This window comes from Schistocerca americana, chromosome 7 (assembly GCF_021461395.2).
Source record: "Schistocerca americana isolate TAMUIC-IGC-003095 chromosome 7, iqSchAmer2.1, whole genome shotgun sequence".
Lineage (NCBI taxonomy): Eukaryota > Metazoa > Arthropoda > Insecta > Orthoptera > Acrididae > Schistocerca > Schistocerca americana.
Window position 1 is genome coordinate 63,839,898 of NC_060125.1, and position 16,736 is coordinate 63,856,633.

Sequence of the window (16,736 nt, forward strand, 5' to 3'; positions counted from 1 at the left end):
AAAACAACCTTTGGTGACATTAAAAGCAACAGTGGTAACATTAAGAGTGCAACGGGAATTCCACTGTTAAATGCAGAGGAGAGAGCAGATAGGTGGAAAGAATACATTGAAAGCCTCTATGAGGGTGAAGATTTGTCTGATGTGATAGAAGAAGAAACAGGAGTCGATTTAGAAGAGATAGGGGATCCAGTATTAGAATCGGAATTTAAAAGAGCTTTGGAGGACTTACGGTCAAATAAGGCAGAAGGGATAGATAACATTCCATCAGAATTTCTAAAATCATTGGGGAAAGTGGCAACAAAACGACTATTCATGTTGGTGTGTAGAATATATGAGTCTGGCGATATACCATCTGACTTTCGGAAAATCATCATCCACACAATTCCGAAGACGGCAAGAGCTGACAAGTGCGAGAATTATCGCACAATCAGCTTAACAGCTCATGCATCGAAGCTGCTTACAAGAATAATATACAGAAGAATGGAAAAGAAAATTGAGAATGCGCTAGGTGAAGATCAGTTTGGCTTTAGGAAAAGTAAAGGGACAAGAGAGGCAATTCTGACGTTACGGCTAATAATGGAAGCAAGGCTAAAGAAAACTCAAGACACTTTCATAGGATTTGTTGACCTGGAAAAAGCATTCGACAATATAAAATGGTGCAAGCTGTTCGATATTCTGAAAACGTAGGGGTAAGCTATAGGGAGAGACGGGTCATATACAATATGTACAACAACCAAGAGGGAATAATAAGAGTGGACGATCAAGAACGAAGTACTCGTATTAAGAAGGGTGTAAGACAAGGCTGTAGCCTTTCACCCCTACACTTCAATCTGTACTTGAGCAACATGCACAAGGCCATCTCAAAAAGCTCTCCATCCTACTCACTTCCTACTCCCACCTTGGAGTACCACTGTCCACCACTTCTACAACAACCTGCAAACCTCCCCCATGCCCCCTCATAGCTGACAAACCCTGTCTCGCAGACCTAAAACACTTACCCCAGCCTCCAAAACTTCCTCCCACCACCACACAGAACCCAAAACCTAAACAGACCCACAACACAGCTATGAACCTTTCCCCTAGAAGGCTTAGTCCACCAGAAGTATCAGTCCTTTCCAAAGGCCTCACCTTTTGCCCTACTCCCAAATTCAACCATGCAGGACTAGTTAACGACCTTCTCTCCTTCTCCCGGTTCCTACAGTGAAAACACTTTTTTGTTACCAATCCAACCAATCCGACTCAACCAAAGACCAATATTGAACTTTGCCCAACTCTGTTCACTCCTCCATCCAACCATGATCCACCCCCACTGCCTTCAAATCACCCCCAGTTAACTTCCCAGAATTCCTTAACCTCGAACCTTGCCTCAACATCATTCCCCAAATCCATCAACATCCAAACTAACCTTACATCCGCAGAAAGAACCGCAGTCCACCATCTAAAAACTGATTTCGACCTTATAATCCTACCTGCTGACAAAGGCTCCACCACCATTGTTTTGAACCGCAAGGATTAGGTGGCAGAAGGGCTCTGTCAGCTTTCAGGTATTTCCACCTACAAACCATGCCACAGTGATCCCATTCCAGTAATCCAGCAAGATCTCCAGTCACTACTCAAATCCTTAGGCCCATCCCAGAACCTCTCCCCAGAGTACATCTCGCTACTTACTCCTATTGCTCCCTGCACTCCCACCTTCTACATGCTTCCTAATGTCCATAAACCCAACCACCCAGGAAGCCCCATTGTGGCCGGTTACTATGCCCCCCCTGAGAGAATCTCTGCTCTCATAGACCAACACCGTCAACCTATTACCTAGAACCCATCCTCCTATATAAAAGATACCAACCATTTCTTGACCGACTCTCCACAGTTCCTGTCCCTTTACTACACGGCGCCCTGCTCGTCACTATTGATGCCACCTCCCTGTTCAGTAACATTCCTAATGCCCATGGCCTTAATTCTGTTGAACACTACCTTTCCAGATTCCCTATGGATTCCAAACCAACAACCTCCTTCCTAGTCTGCATGACCAACTATATCCTCATCCACAGTTACTTCTCCTTTGAAGGCATTACCTACAAACAAATCTGCAGTACGGCTATGGGCACCCACATGGCACCATCCTGTGCTAACCTATTCATGGGCCACCTAGAGGAATCCTTCCTAAAAGCCCAGAATCCTAAACCCCTCGCCTAGTTCAGATTCATTGATGACATCTTTGCTCTCTGGATTGAAAGTGAGGACACCTTATTCACATTCCTCCAGAACCTCAACAACTTCTCCCCCATTTGCTTCACCTGGTCCTACTCAACCCAACAAACCACCTTCCTAGATGTTGACCTTCACCTCAGAGATCTCTACATCAGTACGTCTGTCCCTCCATACAGCCTAGTCACCCATGGTTGTCGCACCTGCAGTGACAAGCAGTCCCTCTCAAAATATACCGAGGGTCTCACTGAAGCCTTCACTGACCGTAATTATCCTCCCATCCTTGTACAAAAACAAATCTCCCATTCCTTATCTTTCCAGTCTCCCACCACCTCCAGAAGTCCCACAGCCCAGCCACGGAGGAGCGTACCCCTCAAAACTGAGTACCATCTGGGACTGGAGCAACTGAATTACATTCTTCGCCACAGATTCAATTACCTCTCGTCTATCCTTCCCACTATCCTTCCCACCCCTCATATCACTGTATTCCGCTGTCCACCGAACCTACACAATATACTCATCCATCCTTACACAACCCCTGCTCCCAATCCCTTACCTCAAGGCTCATATCCCTTTTATAGACCTAGATGCAAGACTTGTCCCATACATCCTCCTACCACCACCTACTCTGGTCCAGTCACTAACATCACCTATCCCATCAAAGGAAGTGCTACCTGTGAAACCAGTCATGTGATTTATAAGCTAAGCTGCAACCTCTGTGCTGTATTCTATGTAGGCATGACAACCAACAAGCTGTCTGTCTGCCTGAACGGCCACCGACAAACTGTGGCCAAGAAACAAGTGGACCACTCTGTTGCTGAACACGCTGCCAAACATGATATCCCTCATCTTAACGACTGCTTCACAGCCTGTGCCATATGGATCCTTCCCACCAACACCAGCTTCTCTGAATTGCGCAGGTGGGAACTTTCCTTGCAATACATCCTACGTTCCCGTAACCCTCCTGGCCTCAACCTTCGTTAGTCACTGTCCTCACTCATACAGCCTCCTCCCAGTTCCCATTCCAGCACTACACAGCCGTCATTTCACTGCCACACCCAGTCTTTTATTTTTATTTCTCTCCCCCCTCCCCATCTTCTCTCCTGCCCTCCGTCTAAACTGCAACACTTGACTGTCCGCCACTTCCACCATGTCTCCCCTGAATTTCATTGTCTATCAGTGCAAATAAACATGCATTTTTGAGAATTTTCAGAAGCAACCATTATCCTTTGCATAATTAAGTGTAATTTGTAGTACATCAGCATTTGTGATTTAGTTACAGAAGCAGATATTCTAACATGTTGTGTTGGATCTAGTTTTACCTTAAAGAGGCATAGCCCTATATATTATCTGCATTTAACATAAATCAACTCTGTTTTAGAGTTGGCTAACAACTATAATTAACCTCAAAATGTTTTAGGACCCTAATAATTTTTGCCACAGGCTTTTGTGTTGCTAAATGATTATCAGCAGTATTAATTTAAAGTATTTGTTCGTCACCCTGCCATAGTTTGCAATGGTCAAAATGCAGCCACACTGAGAGAGCTATTCTTAAACATGGGATGAGTTGGCTGATGTTTGTAAGCAGCTGGAAATCACCCTGGCTACTGTCAAACTATTGGCAACTGCTGCGAATCAGTGTGCTGGAAGAGCTCCCAAGAGATGTGTATTTTTGATTCTGGTTCCAGATGTACCTCAGTATCCTCTCCTGTGGATCCTGTCTTCTCTGTAGAAAGTACAGGATCTGTCATTATTCCTCCACTTGACTGTGAATGGTATGTCAATGATAGGTCTAGGTGTCCTGTATATGGTGGACAGGAACAGGGAGGACTCAGGGTGCTGTACCAATCCCTCTAACCTACAAGGCCTGGGGCCTCATTCAACATGTTGAAGAAGCTATTCAAACAACCATTCAGGGAAAAGGGTGTAACCAACTGCAGGTTGTGGTGTGTGTTGGAACAAATGATGCCTATCACCTGGGCTCCTAGGTCATACTTGGGCCATTCGAGCAACTGGCAGAGAAGGTTGAGAAGACCAGCCTTTTTCATGGAGTTTCAACATAGCTCACAATTTGCAGCATTGTCCCCAGAACCAACCATGCTCTTTTGGTTCTGAGTTGAGTAGAAGGACTGAACCACAGACCTTAAAGGATCTGTGATAAGCTACGCTGTGACTTCTGGACTTGGGCCATAGGGTTGAGGTCTATAAGTGTGCAATACACATCAGAGGCTGCAATTCAGGTAGCTGACTGTGTATGGGACACATACAAGGATTTTTTTAGCTTAGGCAACCCTTCATCCAATCCAGATAATGACAGTTGGAGGAAACCCAGAAGTATCAGTGGAAGATCAAAAGAAAAGCTTCCCACAGGTGAGAATGTTAAAATCCTAATGGTTAACTCCCAAAGCATTTGCAACAAAGTGCCAGAGTTTGAAATGCTCCAGGAAAGCAGTGGAGTGCACTTGATACTATATATAAAAAGCTGGTTGAAACCTGATGTTGATTGTAGGGAGATTTTTGGGGAAATTTTGAGTATATATTAAAGGGAAAGGCAAATGGGAAATGGAGGTGGTGTAAGTTTCACAATAGCCAAAAAACTCAAATCCACTGAGATAGAAACTAAAGCTGCATGTGAGATTGTTTGCTCAAGACTAGCTCTTTACTCATGTGAATTTTTGAGTGCTATTAACAAGGGATTTCAAATTGATTCTATATTTCTAGATTTTCCAAAGGCTTTTGACACTATACCACACAAGCGACTAGTAGTGAAATTGTGTTCTTGTGGAATATCATCTCAGTTATGTGATTGGATTTGCAATTTCCTGTCAGAGAGGTTGCAGTTCATAGTAACTGATGAAATGTCAGATTTGATTTGTGGCATTCCCTAAGGTAGTGTTATAGGCCCTCTGCTATTCCTTATCTATATGAATGATTTAGGAGGCAATCTGAGCAGCCATCTTAGGATGTTTGCAAATGATGCTGTCATTTACTGTCTGGCAAAATCATAAGAAAATCAAAATAAATTGCAAAATGATTTAGAAAAGATATCTGTTGTTGTGGTCTTCAGTCCAAAGACTGATTTGATGCAGTTCTCCATACTGCTCTATCCTGTGCAAGCCTATTCATCTCCGAGTAACTACTGCAAGCTACATCTTTCTAATCTCCTTAGTGTATTCATCTGTTGGCCTCCCTCCATGTATCCCTCCAATACAAAATTAGTAATCCCTTGACACCTCAGAACATGTCCTACTAACCAATCCCTTCTGTCAGTCAAGTTGTGCCACAAACTCCTCTTCTCCCCAATTTTATTCAGTACCTCTGCATTCAAAATACTAACACAAATTCTGTACAGATGAATGGAAAAACTGGCAGATGCTGACCTCATAAAAGATCAGTTTGGATTCTGCAAAATTATTGGAACATGCAAGGCAATATTGACCCTACGACATATCTTGGAATATAGATTACGGAAAGGCAGACGTATGTTTCTAGCATTTGTGGACTTAGAGGAAGCTTTTGGCAATGTTGCATGGAACACTCTCTTTCAAATTCTGAAGGTGGCAGGGGTCAAATACAGGGAATGAAAGGCTATTTACAATTTGTACAGAAACCAGATGGCACAATTACGATTCAAGGGACATGAAAGGGAAGCAGCGTTTTAGAAGGGAGTAAGACAGGGCTGTATCCTATCCCCAATGTTATTTAGCAGGCAGTAAAGGAAACAAAAGAAAAATTCGGAGTAGGAATTACAATCCATGGAGAAGAAATAAAAACTTTGAGGTTTGCCAATGAGATTGTAATTCTGTCAGAGACAGCAAAGGATTTGGAAGAGCAGTTGAACGGAATGGACGATGTCTTGAAAGGAGGATATAAGATGAACATCAACAATAGCAAAACAAGGATAGTGGAATGTAGTTAAATTAAATCAGGTGACGCTGAGGGAATTAGATTAGGAAATGAGACACTTAATGTAGTAGGTGAGTTTTGCTATTTGGGGAGCAAAATAAATGCTGATGGTCGAAGTAGAAAGGATATAAAGTGTAGACTGGCTAAGGCAAGGAAATGTTTCTGAAGAAGAGAAATTTGTTAAGTATGTGTATGGAGTGTAGACATGTATGGAAGTGAAACATGGACAATAAATAGTTCAGACAATAAGATAATAGAAGCTTTTACAATGGGGTGCTACAGAAGAAAGCTGAAAATTAGACAGGTAGATCACATAACTAATGAGGAGGTACTGAACAGAGTTTGGGAAAAGAGGAATTTGTGACACTACCTGACTAAAAGAAGGAATTGGTTGGTAAAACATGTTCTGAGGAATCAAAGGATCACCAATTTAATATTGGGGGGAAATGTCAAGGGTAAAAATCGTAGAGGGAGACCAAGAGGTGAATACACTAAGCAGGTTCAGGAAGATGTAGGCTGCAGTAGTTACTCGGAGACAAGAGGCTTGTGCAGGATAGAGTAGCATGCAGAGCTGCATCAAGCCAGTCTCTGGACAGAAGACTACAACAACAACAACCTCCTCATTAGTTACGTGATCCACCCATCTAAACTTCAGCATTCTCTTGTAGCACAGCATTTCAAAAGCTTCTATTCTCTTCTTGTCTAAAATGTTTATTGTCCATGTTTCACTTCCATACATTTCTACACCCCATACTATTACTCTCAGCAAGACTTTCTGACACCTAAATCTATACTTGATGTTAACAAATCTCTCTCCTTCAGAAACACTTTTCTTGCTGTTAGTCTTCTCTACTTCAACCATCATTAGTTATTTTTCTTCCCAAACAGCAAATCTCATCTACTATTTTAAGTGTCTCATTTCCTAATTTTATTCCCTCAGCATCATCTAATTTAATTTTACTACATTCCATTACACTCATTTTGCTTTTGTTGAAGTTCATTGTATATCCTCCTTTTAAGAACTGTCCATTCTGTTCAACTGTTCTACCAAGTCCTTTGCTGTCTCTTAAATAATTATAATATAATTGGTAAACCTCAAGGTTTTTATTTCTCCTCCCTGATTTTAATCTGTACTCCAAATTTTTCTTTTGTTTCCTTTACTGCTAGCTCAATATACAGATTGAATAACATCGGGGATAGGCTCCAACCCTCTCTCACTCTGTTTCATGCTCCTTAACTCTTACAACTACCATCTTCTTTCTGAAAAAATTGTAAATAGCCTTTCACTCCCTGTACTTTACCCCTTCCACCTTCAGAATTTGAAAGATTATTCCAGTCAACTTTATGAAAGGCTTTTGCTAAGTTTGCAAATGCCATAAACATAGCTATAATTCTATCTACTAAGATAAGTCATAGGGTCAGTATTGCCTTGCATATTCCCACATTTCTATGAAATCCACACTGGTCTTCCCCAAGGTCAGCTTCTATCCCTTTTTCCATTCGTCTGTAAAGAATTTGTGTTAGTATTTCACAACCATGACTTATTAAACTGATATCTCGGGAATTTTCACACGTGTCAGCACCTGATTTCTTTGTAATTGGAATTATTATAAGATATCTGTATGATGCAAAAATTAGCAAATGATCCTAAATAATGGAAAGTGTGAGGTCATGCACATGAGTGTTAAAGAAATCCATTAAACTTTGGTTACATGATAAGTAAATCAAATGCAAAGGCCGTAAATTCAGCTAAATACCTAGGAATTACAATTATGGACAACTTCAATTGGAAAGAACACACATAAAATGCTGTAGGGAAGGCTAACCAAAGACTGTGTTTTATTGGCGGAACACTTTGAAAATGTAACAGATCTACTAAAGAGACTTCATACACTGTGCTTGTCCGTCATCTTTTGGAGTACTGCTGTGTGATCTGGAATCATTACCAGACAGGATTAATGGAGTACATTGAGAAAGTTAAAAGAAGAGCAGCATATTTTGTATTATCATGAAATAGGGGAGAAAGTGACACTGACATCATACAGACTATGGGGTGGACATTATTAAAACAAAAGCATTTTTCGTAGTGGCAGAATCTTCTCATGAAATTTCAATCACCAACTTTCTCCTCCAAATATGAAAAGATTCACCAACCTGCATAGGGAGAAATGATAATCATAATAAAATGAAGGAAATCAGAGCTTGCACAGAAAGATATAGGTGTTCTTTTTTCAGCGCACTGTTTGACTTTTGAAATAAGAAGGAATAACTATAAATGTGGTTTGATCAACCTTTGCCAAGCACTCGAGTATGATTTACAGAGAACCCACGTAGCTGTAGATGTAGGTATAGAAGACTCAGTATCAGGATGAACATAAAATGATAATTGGATCCTTCTTTTGCCCATCAGACTCATCGCCAGATGCAACCAAAAACTTTGGAGAAAACCTCAGCTGACTGGCACATAAATTCCCCAGTCGTACTGTAATCACTGGTGGAGACTTTAATCATCCAACAATTAACTGAGAAAATTACAGTTTTGTTAGCTGTTGACATGACAAGACACCATGTGAAACATTACTAAATGCATTCTCTGAAAACTGCCTAGAACAGATAGTTTAGAACCCTACTCATGACGAGAATATACTGGTTCAAATGATAACAAATAAGCCTGACCTCTTTGTGGATGTTCACATCAAAACTGGATCAGTGATCATGACATGGTTGTGGCAACAGTGATTACCAAAGTACAAAGGACAGCTAAAACAAGCAGAAAGATACATATTTTCAGTATACTAGCTAAAAAGTTGGTAGTGTCATACCTCAATGAGGAACTTGAAGTTTTCAGCACAGGGCAGGAGCTTGCAGAGGAACTATGTATCAAGTTTAAAAGAATAGTTGACAATTCACTGAATAGGTACTTACCCAGAAGAACAGTTCATAAGGGGAGTGACCCTTTAACGTATATAGTAACTATAAAGAAACTTCTAAAGAAACAGAGATTACGTCATAGTAGGTGTACAACTAAGTGTAGGGCTATAGACACAGAGATGCTGAATGAAACATGATTGGTTGTCAAGAGAGCAATATGTGATGTCCTCAATGATTATCATAGCAGAATATTGTCGAATGATATGTCACAAAATCCAAAGAAATTCTGGCTATATGTGACCCCTAGTGAATGAGACAGGAACTGAAATTGAGGATAGCAGAGCAAAAGCTGAAATTCTTAACTCTATTTTAAAATGTTCCTTTACAAAGGAAAATCCAGGAGAATTGCCCCAATTTGATCCTTGTACCACTGAAAAGATGAGTGAAATAAGTATCAGTGTCAATGAGGTTGAGAAACAGCTAAAATCATGAAAACTGAACAAAGCGCGTGTGCGCGCACGCGCATGCACACACACACACACACACACACACACACACACACACACACACACATGTGCGCCCGCAACACACATACACAGCTGCAGTCTCAGGCTGCTGAGATCAGTGTTTCAGCATCTCAGCATCTTCTAGGTGAATTATTTGTTGACAATAACAGGCACCTAAATTACTTTTTTATACCATACACTTGTGTTCACTCACATGTTGGCACTTACAGCTGAGTTCAAATCTATTTAAATCCCACTTATACGAATTTGCAAACGTTAACAGTATTGTCTATGAATGATAACAATGAGCCGTAAAGTACTTCCTGATCAGTGCTGGGTGAATTTCCTAAATGTTCTTGGCCTTCTTGTACACAAATGTTAAATATCTGCATGTCCATGACTGTGTACATTTGCTTTTGAAACACACACTTGTCTTATAAAGTACAGTTAATTGCCTACCTAGTGGCTTTTCCTTAATTCTTATGATAGAAAATTTTGAAGAGTTTCTGCTGATGTCTTTTGCTGTGATGTATGATGGTTTGCATATGACTAGAAATCCAGTTAAAAGTTTATTTACTGCATGTGGATCCTACCAAACATGGCAGATTGCTGATAGGATAAGAACAATAATGTGCTGCTGTAGCATAACTGAAAAATAAGGCATTGATTACTCATTAATACTTATTGAGGCAAGGGCACAACAAAGCAAATGATCAAATCCTTTAAAAAAAATTATTTAGGCAAGAGCACAAACAAAGCCAATGATCAAATCTTTAAAAAAAATCAGATGAAGGTAAATAAATCAGAATGGCAAGAACAGAAATGTCAATGTTGAATGCTATGAATATAGGTTATCTTACCCCTTGTTTTGCACTTCTGTAACAAGCTGCTTGTGAGATTGTTTGGGCAAGATTCAGTATCAGGGGTGGCCATAAAATGATATTTGGATCCTCCTATCACCCACCAGACCCATCTCCTGATGTAACCAAAAACTTCAGAAAAAGCTCAGTTCACTTATACATTAAGTTTCCCAATCGTCCTGTAATCATCAGTGGAGATTTTAATCATTCAACAATTAATTGGCAAAATTACAGTTTTGTTAGTTGTGGATGATACAAGACATCCTGTGAAACTTTACTAGATGCCTTCCCTGAGAACTGCCTAGAACATTGAAGGAAATATACTGGCTCTAATGGAAACAAATAGACCTGTTCTCTTTGAGGATGTCCACATCGAAACTGGTATCAGTGAACATGTGCAGTTGTAACAACACTGATTACCGAAGTACAATGGACATCTATAACAAGCAGAAAGATATATTTGTTTAGTAAACTAGATAAAAAATCAGCAGTACAATATCTCAGTGAGAAACTTGTAACTTTCAGCTCAGGTCAGGAGCATGTAGAGGAACTCTGACTCAAGTTTAAAAGAATAGTTGACCATGCACTGGATAGATATGTAACCAGTAGAACAATTCATAGTGGGAGGAACCTCTGTGGTATACAAAAAAAAACTTCTAAAGTAACAGAGATTGCTGTGTAATAGCTGTAACCAACCGTGAAGGGCTATAGATAAGAGATGTTGAAGAAAATGCATTTGGTTAGCAAGAAAGCAATGCATGATGCCTTCAGTAACTATCGTAGTTGAATATTGTCAAATGATAGTTCACCAAAGTTAGTGTTCTGTTCCTAGCGAATGAGACAGGGACTGAAATTAAGGGTAGCAAAGCAAAACCTGAAATTCTTAACTCCTTTTTAAAATGTTCCTTTACAAAGGAAAACCCAGTAGAATTGCCCAGATTTGATCCTTGTAACACTGAAAAGATGAATGAAATAAGTATTAGCGCCAGTGGTGTTGAGAAACAGCTGAAATCGTTAAAACTGAACAAAGCTCCAGGCCCCAATGGAATACATGTCAGATTCTATACTGAATTTGTAGCTGAGTTAGCCCCTCTTCTAACTACAATCTATCATAGATCCCTCGAACAAAAAACCATGCCCAGTTCTTCAAAAAAGGCTCAGGTCACACCTGTGTACAAGAAGGGTAGTACAAGTGAATATACCTGAGATCAATTGGTTGCAGAATCTTAGAACATATTCTGAGCTCAAATGCAGTGATATACATTGAACAGAGTGACCTCATCAATGCCAACCAGCTTGGATTTCGAAAACATTGATCCTGTGACACCCAACCCACACTTTTCTCACATGACATATTGAATGCTTTGGATCAAGATAACTGAGTAGATGCAGTGTTTCTTGATTTCCAAAAAGCATTTAACTCAGTAGCACGCTTACACTTATTGCCAAAGTAAAGTAATATGGGGTATCAAGTGAAATTTGTTACTGTATTGAGGACTTTTTGGTAGGGAGGATACAGCATATTGTCTTGGATGGAGAGTCATCATCAGTTGAAGTAACTTCAGGTGAGCTTTAGGGAAATGTGTTTGTACCCTTGCTGTTCATGTTGTATATTAATGACCTCACAGACAATATTGATAGTAACATCAGGCTTTTTGCAGTTGATGCAGTTATCTGTAATGAGGTACTATCTGAGAGAAGCTGCATAAATATTCAGTCAGAGATTCATAAAATTTCAATGTGATGCAGAGATTGGCATCTTGCTCTAAATGTTCGGAAATGTAAAATTGTGCACTTTGTGGGGTGGGGGGGTGGGGGGTGCGGGGGTGGGGGGATGTAGTATGCTATGACTATAATATCAGTGGAATGTTTACAAATATCTGGGTGTAACACTTTGTAGGGATATGAAATGGAATGATGACATAGGTTCAGTTGTGGATAAAGCATGTGGTAGACTTCAGTTTACTGGTAGAAGTGCAAGTGTGAAGTGCAAGCAATCTACAAAAAAGATTCCTTACAAATCACTCGTACAACTAGTTCTAGATTATTTCTCTAGTGTATCAGGCCCATTCAGGATGGACTAACAGGGGATATTGAATATATACAGAGAAGGGCAGCACAAATAGTCATAAGTTTGTTGTATCCATTTGAGAGTGTTGCAGAGATATTGAAGGAACTGAAGTGGCATACTCTTTAAGACAGATTTAAACTGTCCCGAGAAAGTCTGTTAACAAAGTTTCAAGAACCAGCTTTAAATTATTACTCTAGGGATATATTACAACCCCCTATGTATTACTGACAAAGGGATAATGAGGATAAGATTAGAATAATTACAGCACGCACAGAGGCATTCAAGCAATCATTCTTTCAGCACATGGAAAAGAAAGAAACCTTAATAACTGGTACTATGGGACACACCCTCTGCCATTCACCTCACAGTGGTTTGCAGAATCATACCAGAAACACTGAACTAAGCAGTGTCACATTTGCTAGAAAATTAATCTTCACTTGTTGCGGTAAAAGTTGGTCTTGGTTTTCCCTACTCTTGGAGAGGTGTGATAGTGATTCCCTCGCTGTAAACCCTGGAAATATGATGGTTAAATAGCTAACTACAGTCTCTGTTTCTGTCAATGCCTGTATTGGAGATACCCTAGAGAGTATTTTAAGCACTTTTTTTGGTCTCGGCTACTAAACTATCCTGAGCCAATTTTAGTTTTTACTTAGAAGCTGTTGCACCATTTATAATATCTAGAATTTGAAGAAGATAGCTGCACAAGAGTATTTTTAGTATATAAATCAATGGATTCTCATGTTTTTATTTGCTAGCAACAGTGGTAGTAGTATTATTAATAATGATAAATAGCAGTATTTTATATGTTTCTGATGTGAGACTATATCATCAAGGATATATAACTAGAGACATTTACCTCTGAATTTAGTCTCATATTTGCATTGTGAAAAGTGCTACATGAATATTGTTTTTACAGCTGCTCACTGTTTTGTGAAATCAACAGATCCCAAAGATTACATGATCAGAGCAGGCAAATACCACAGAGGCTTGGATATAAAGGATCCAACAGAGCAACAATTTGAAGTGAGTAAAAGTTCATTACATAGACGTCCTCATTTTAGAAAGTATAATTTGGAGCAGAATGTTAATATGACATAGCTGCAACATAAGTTTATTTTTTTATGAAAACAGTAATTTCATTATAATAAGTAAGCTTATCAAACAATACATCAGTCACCCCCATAAGAAAGCACACTTATTGCTTTAAATCACCCTGGGTGGCCTCGAACTGGTACCACGCAGTCACGTAACACACCATATATTTGTGTGTGTGTGTGTGTGTGTGTGTGTGTGTGTGTGTTTGTCATTAATGAAGTGGCCTAATTTTTTGGGTGTATCAACATGGACTGTCCAAGATGTCTACAAGAAATGGTATACCACTCAGTCATGAAACATGGTTTAAGAACAGAGGCCAGAAAAAGATGGTAACTGGCAGGTATGGGAGGCTAGTGGCACACCTTGTCAATGACAGTCAGTTCCACACCTGACAGGAATTGCTGCTGTTGTTCTGGCTAGAAGAGGTCCTATGATGTTTTGGGGTGTTTTTCATACAATGATTTGGGCCCACTGATTCAAGTTAACATGAATAGAATGTTGGCTTTCACAGCTGGTATTTGTTTAATTGTTGTCTGTTTTATGGGCATTTGGACATATTCCAAGGCATAATCCTCTGCCTAGTGTTTCATCTTCCAGTGCTGGAGACATCATCAAGGCTATAATGTCTCAGAAAGCAGTTGCACACTCAAAAAATCTGATCAAGCCTAACTGTTTGTATGTATCCACACAATGGTCAGTTTGTTATGTCATCAGATCACTGCCTAAGATCACAGGGTTGTGCTGGCATATGCTGTAGAGTTTTTAGTGGGGAAGAGTTGCTGCCATTTGTTTTATATGTGTACAGGCAGGCCATGGGAATTCGAAAGCACAAAAGCAAGTGTAACAGGAAAGGAAGCGTATTGACATTAGACAGGTTGTGGGTCTTAGTTCAAAATTTTAAAAAAAGCAAACACTTCCCCATTACAAGTTCCACAGAATGCATCTGCATGACTCTACAGTCATAGGCAGAAGTCTGATGACAAACTGACTATTGTGTAGATGCAGATAAACAGTTGGGCTTGCTGTGCTTCTTAAAATATGTAACTATTTTCTAACTCAGTAAAGCCTTTGTGATCTTTCTTGGATAGGAAGACAAAATGTTAGGCAGAGAATTATGCCTTGGGCCATGGTCACATGTCCTAAAACAAATATCAGCAGCCAAATATAAAGCGAGCTGTTTATTTTAACATTCACCATAACCAAGTCTTGCCATTTGCTTTACACCTTCATGGTGAGAGTGCTGTGGTCAATTCTGCCTTCCAAGATGACAATAGCCATGGTAACAACACTTTCACATATGTTCCTGGTCTGATGAATACTGGGGCAAGCAACTACACGCTGGCTAGCACACTAAATTGGCTAATCTTAATTCCATAGATCTTTGGGACTACTTGGAACAGTGAGTGAAACGTAAAAATTGACATTTTACGATTTTTTAGCTCTACAACATCTAATCATCAGTGAATGGCTTTAGCTTGATATGATGTACATGAAGAAACTTATGCACTCTCTTCCTCACCAAATTGTGGCTGCTATCCAGACTAAAGGTTCAGATAATTTCAAACCTGATTTCAGTTTACAAGCCACCTTATATATTCATTTCAAATAAAAATATAATTGTTAACTTTTTTATGTTTTTTGTTCATAGATATTATGAGGAGCATAAATGTACATAAATATAAAATTATTGTTAGTTTTATAGGGTGCTAAATTTCCCTTCATACAGTATTGCTAGAGAGAGAGAGAGAGAGAGAGAGAGAGAGAACTGCTGAAGTACTCCACAAGTGTAAAACATATTCACTAATATCATCTGTTAAAAGTGTCCAAAAAAACTGTCTTTGTTAATGCTAATGTATATGAATATTCCTTTGTTTTTCTCATGTGCATTCCTGTACCATTCACCTGATTGCCAAAAAAACTTGGGTAAGTTGTTGTCCACATGCCTATGAAAGTTTATGATTTAGCACATCCATTTTACAATAGGTAGTGCAATAGTTATTTCAAAAAATATGTGTATTTCATACACTGTAGCAGCAGTTTGTTTACTTTAGGTGTAGGAGTGCACACACATGACATCACTGAACTGGACTAAATACAAACAGTGACATTTTAGTTTTGTGACAAGGCAGCTGATGGCAACCATGAAATTCCAACTGCCAGTCTATATAAAGATTGTTGTTGTTGTTGTGGTCTTCAGTCCTGAGACTGGTTTGATGCAGCTCTCCATGCTACTCTATCCTGTGCAAGCTTTTTCATCTTCCAGTACCTACTGCAACCTACATCCTTCTGAATCTGCTTAGTGTATTCATATCTTGGTCTCCCTCTAAGATTTTTACCCTCCACGCTGCCCTCCAATACTAAATTGGTGTCCCTTGATGCCTCAGAACATGTCCTACCAACCGATCCCTTCTTCTGTTCAAGTTGTGCCACACACTTCTCTTCTCCCCAATCCTATTCAATACTTCCTCATTGGTTATGTGATCTACCCATCTAATCTTCAGCATTCTTCTGTAGCACCACATTTTGAAAGCTTCTATTCTCTTCTTGTCCAAACTATTTATCGTCCATGTTTCACTTCCATACATGGCTACACTCCATACAAATACTTTCAGAAATGACTTCCTGACACTTAAATCTATACTCAATGTTAACAAATTTCTCTTCTTCAGAAACGCTTTCCTTGCCATTGCCAGTCTACATTTTATATCCTCTCTACTTTGACCATCATCAGTTATTTTGCTCCCCAAATAGCAAAACTCCTTTACTACTTTAAGTGTCTCATTTCCTAATCTAATTCCCTCAGCATCACCTGACTTAATTAGACTACATTCCATTATCCTTGTTTTGCTTTTGTTGATGTTCATCTTATATCCTCCTTTTAAGACACTGTCCATTCCATTCAACTGCTCTTCCAAGTCCTTTGCTGCCTCTGACAGAATTACAATATCATCGGCGAACCTCAAAGTTTTTATTTCTTCTCCATGGACTTTAATACCTACTCCGAATTTTTCTTTTGTTTCCTTTACTGCTTGCTCAATATACAGATTGAACAACATCGGGGAGAGGCTACAACCCTGTCTTACTCCCTTCCCAACCACTGCTTCCCTTTCATGTCCCTCGACTCTTATAACTGCCATCTGGTTTCTGTACAAATTGTAAATAGCCTTTCGCTCCCTGTATTTTACCCCTGCCACCTTCAGAATTTGAAAGAGAGTATTC